The sequence below is a fragment of the Galeopterus variegatus genome, unplaced genomic scaffold (genome assembly GCF_000696425.1).
Source record: "Galeopterus variegatus unplaced genomic scaffold, G_variegatus-3.0.2 Scaffold2418, whole genome shotgun sequence".
NCBI lineage: Eukaryota > Metazoa > Chordata > Mammalia > Dermoptera > Cynocephalidae > Galeopterus > Galeopterus variegatus.
In genome coordinates, this window is record NW_007728529.1 from 166,856 (window position 1) to 171,872 (window position 5,017).

Sequence of the window (5,017 nt, forward strand, 5' to 3'; positions counted from 1 at the left end):
TTTTTTAAATTTGGAAGCCGAATTAATACTATTCCATGCCATTATAAGAATTTTCTGATTAAATATTTGTCAGTCATTGTCCCCCAAATCTTACACATTTCCTTTTTTATTCTTAGCAACATGTAATAAAGTGAAAGTTGAAATTGTATTGTAGATAATAAACTTGAGTTTTTAAAAGATTTGCCTCCTCAATAACTAACTACATTGTATATTGACAAAATAAAAAAATAAATAAAATAAAATTCCCAGATGTAGCTCTTATATATTAAATAAAATATTAAAATTGCAAAAAAAAAAAAAAAGATTTGCCTCCTAACTCTAAAGGTAAGAACAATAATAATAAACACTTATTTTATTCCAGGTACTGTTCTAAATGGTATGATTCTATTAATTCATTGATCTCACAGTAAACCTTTGCAGCAGTAACTGTTATTATCCCCATTTTATAGATTGGAAAGAGGCACAGTAACTGAGGCACAAAGAGCTTATGTAACTTGCGTAAGTTCCCATTGTGGCAAGTGGCAGTGTAGGCATTTGGATCCTGGCAGTCTGGCTCCTAAGCCCATTCTAAAAATTGTGCTGTATTTGTTTAGTGCAGAGAACTTCAAAAACATGGGGAAAAATAAGAGAAAAAATACTCATACCACTCATTTTCCCACTATTCAAAGGTATCTATTGAAAAGAGATATTTAAAGCTTAAATTTTTATGTGCATATAAACTTTTTAAAGATGAAAACAAAAGTTTCCTTTCACATACTGTCTTGTAGCCCCCCCTTTGGTGCTTTCCCAGGTTGAAAATTATTCATCTTCACCATGATTTTTTGGCCACATGATGCTCCATTGTATGGAAGTACATAGTTTCCATAATTAAGTTTCTTATTAAAGGACATGTATGTTATTTCTAAATCTGCAATAAATGTCATTGTGCATTATTTTTAGATATATGTTTGGTTATTTCCTTATGATGGATTCGTAGAATCACTTCTGAGTGATTGAGACTGAGGCAAAGGAGATGCACATTTTAAGTCCCTTTATTCATCTGGCCTAAAGGACATGTATGTTATTTCTAAATCTGCAATAAATGTCATTGTGCATTATTTTTAGATACATGTTTGGTTATTTCCTTATGATGGATTCCTAGAATCACTTCTGAGTGATTGAGACTGAGGCAACATTTTAAGTCCCTTTATTCATCTGGCGAATTGTCCTCCAGAAAGATTTTCTCAAGTGTCCTTAACACTAGAGGGAACAAGAGTTCCTATTTCCCTGGACCCCAATGCCTCTGGGCTTTTATTTGTCCTGCTCTCTTTATTTAATAGACAAAACAAAAGAAAAGTGTTTCTCATTTTAGTGTGCATTTTTTGTTTTGCAGGAAGTTCAAAGATTAACAAAGAATTTTATTTATTCCTTGAATAAATGTATTTTATTAAAATATTAAAGAAGATAATTAAATGTTCTTTAATATTCTTTTAATATATGTACCTCCAACACCTGACTCCCAGACATCCATAAATAACCCTCTCAGGAGGCAACTACTGTTACCATTTTCTTGAGTAGCCCACTTAAAATAATTATGCATATACAAGTGAAAAAGCATGTAAACACACACAAACATACACACATACTTATATGTGCGTATTTTTCCACACAAACAGCAGCATAGTATGCATATTGTTTTGTCCCTTGCTTTTTTCCACATAACAACATATCTTGAAAATTATTATGCATCAATAAACAAAGAATTACCTTATTATTTTAATGTCTACACACTGTTGTATTATAAGGGAGTGGCTGCAAATATTAACATCTGTTTACTAGCCATGAACATTTCTTCTTTTGTAATTGCTTGTCAGTGTTCTCTGAGCATTTTTGAAATTGTGGTTTTAATTATTTTGTTATTGATGATGATTTATAAGTCTTTGTTGTGAAATAAGATTACCAGGCCATTTATATTAGATGATTCAAATTTTATTTCACATTTCATTGTTGGCTTTTTAAAATTTATTTCATGATGATGGTTTATTTATTTATTTTTATTGTTTGTTTTTTTGTTTGTTTGTTTTGGGGTGGACTTGGAGAAGCCTTTTTATGTAATCAAATCTATAAATCCTTTGGGTTTGGTTTGTGAATGGTTTTCCTGGATGATCAAAGTCTACCATTGTCTCTTTGTTTACTTGGAATCTTTTGACATAGTGGGTTTAGTTATTGTGAATAATGCTGCTGTTAACAGGAGTGTGCAAATATCTCTTTGGGACCTGCTCTCAATACTTTTGTATATATGTCCAGAAGTGGATTGTTGGGTCCTATGGTAGTTTTAATTTTTTGAAAGACCACCATACTGTTTTCCACAGCAGTTGCATGTTTTACCATCCCACCAACAGTGCACAAGTGTTTCAATTTTTGCACATCCTCACCAACACTTGATATTTTTTGGATTTTTTTTTATAGCAGCCCATTCTAATGGGTGTGAGGATCAATTGTTCTGAATATCACAGTTCTGTCAGAATTTCAAAAAGATGATTTCCAACTGACATCCTTCCAACTTCACATATACTACAAGAGAACTATCATAAGTTAAAACCAGTCTATGGGAACTTGTAGTTGAGAGACTTCTGTTTTCTATGGGGTAGTTCCATTTTACATATGCCTCATTTAAAAATAAGTTTTAATGGGCATAAGCTGAAATTCAATGCCTGTGGCAAAGTAGGCTTAAGTTTGAACTGGAGTTGATTAGGATGGAATGACTGGTTACCTTTACATTGACTTAGGAGCTGTTGGTGGCTAAATGTGTATTAAGGACAGAATAGGAACAATGTTAAGACTTTACCTCCGCTCCTAACCCTGTTGGCTTGGGATTTTTGTACTGCATTCAGCACCCAGAAGGTGTTTCTAGTGTCTGAAGGCAGCAAGACACTTGCAGTCATTTTCAAATCATGGAATATGCATTGTTGGTAGAGATTTCTCTATCTATCCTGAGTCCCTTCCAATATTTCTTGCTTTATCTTGTTTATAACAAGGGGCTTCACTGAGTAGGACTGTCCTGGCTTGACCACTAGATGATCAGGGTCAAGTTTCTTAATTTTGGTAATTGTTAGATTTCTAATCTTTAAAATTGGGAGAAGAATACTAGGACCCAAATTTGCAGAGTTTTTGAGGACTAAATGAGCTAAGGCATGGAAAACACTTAGCAAAGTCCCTGGCGTGTAAGAGCTAAATAAACATAGTGGCTGTTACGTCATATCTTGTGATCATTGTTGAGATTTACACCATGGTGTGGGATTCCTTTCTAGGGGAGTTTTACTAGCACCAGGTACCCTCTGTGCAGGTGGCTTTTCTTTCCTCCCTCCCTCCCTATTTCTCTCTCCCTTGCTGTCTCTCTCCTTTCTTTTCCTTCCTTCCTACCTTTTTTTCTTTTTCTTTCTTCTCATCAACAGGAAAGAATTCCAAGTCCAGTTCTGATAGTGTATTGTTAAAGTGAAAAATAGCATGGCTTTTCTTTCCTCCCTCCCTCCCTATTTCTCTCTCCCTTGCTGTCTCTCTCCTTTCTTTCCCTTCCTTCCTACCTTTTTTTCTTTTTCTTTCTTCTCATCAACAGGAAAGAATTCCAAGTCCAGTTCTGATAGTGTATTGTTAAAGTGAAAAATAGCAGTTGCCAGTAGAGCCATGATTATAAAAGTCTTCCAAGTGCTGTGTGTAATACACCTCAAGGATTTGTTTTTCACTAAGCCTCTCTCCTTTACTCTCAAATGACAAGGAAGTCCTTGCAGACTATAACCCCAAATCCCTTTGAGCCCATTTCCAAAATATGACCGTGCCATAGATTAAGGCAAATTGTCTTATTTCATCTGTTATCCGCATTACTGATGCTCCAGAGTTCGTTTTGAAATTCAATTTCTTTCTCATAGAAGCCCTTTCCTTCTTTTTAGCTTCTTCTCTCAGTAATCTACCCACAATCTTCTACTAAATGGTCCTCATTTGCTGCCTCTTCCTTCTCCTGCTCCCTCACCTCTTTTTTCCATTATCAGTTCACCAATACTTATTGAGAACATTGTCTTTCCTTGTTCTGCAGCTGAAGATGTAACAGGTCAGTTTAGATTTATGGCTACGTTATGACCAGGGTTCTCCTACCTATGTTGAAACAAATGTTCTCCGAGGATCTTTCCATTTTCTGCCACCCACGATCAGGCTGTATATTTGGGCTGTGTCCTGGCCATCAATCCACTGTGCTATCCCGTAGAGGACAAAAATGGACTCTCACCTCAGCCTTCACCTCTGTCTTGAGCTTCTCTTATTCTCTAGGAACATTCTTCACATTTTCTTGAAGGTTCCTTAGTTATTTTTTGATAAGTATTTTCTATATAGTTTTTTTTTTTTAACTAAGTAAAATATTACCAGAATTTGTTTCTGGCATGAATGTGTCTGTGTGTCTATGTCTGTATTAACAGTTCTTTGAATCAGATGCCCAATTTTGTCTGGTTCACTCTGAAAATTTCTTTTTAGTCATTTGTTTAGCATTTCTACTTCTACTCCTTAAACCCTAGGCTTTTATTTAAAAATTATTTGGGCTGATGTTCTGTTCTTTGGGTGGGTGAATGTGGCTCAGAGACCGCCAATAGTTAACCAGCAGCCTTTCCTACATTCTACTTTCTGTGGCCACCTGCAGTGTCCCACTGTGGCTGCTGTCAGCAGAGATGGGGCTGCTGCTGGTGGCTGTGTCTGCCTCCCTCCAGCCAGTCCCTTTACAGGAAGAAGTGGTTCCACTTCTGACTGGGGCATGAGAGGTGGTTCTGTGGTCACTGCTCTTCCCTGGCAATGCCTAGCATGTCCGTCTACTATCCCCTGTGCCCTGAGGGTGACTTTCTGGTGCCATAATCGTCTCCTCCACCTCTTCCCTTTCTCCTCTTCCAGCTTCTTTTCTGCATCTTCTCTTTTTCCTAGTTCCTTTATCAAGCTTAGATTAAGCGTTTCTCCTTATACAGTCTTCATATTTTTAAAATAAAATTGAGTCCTTTTTTTT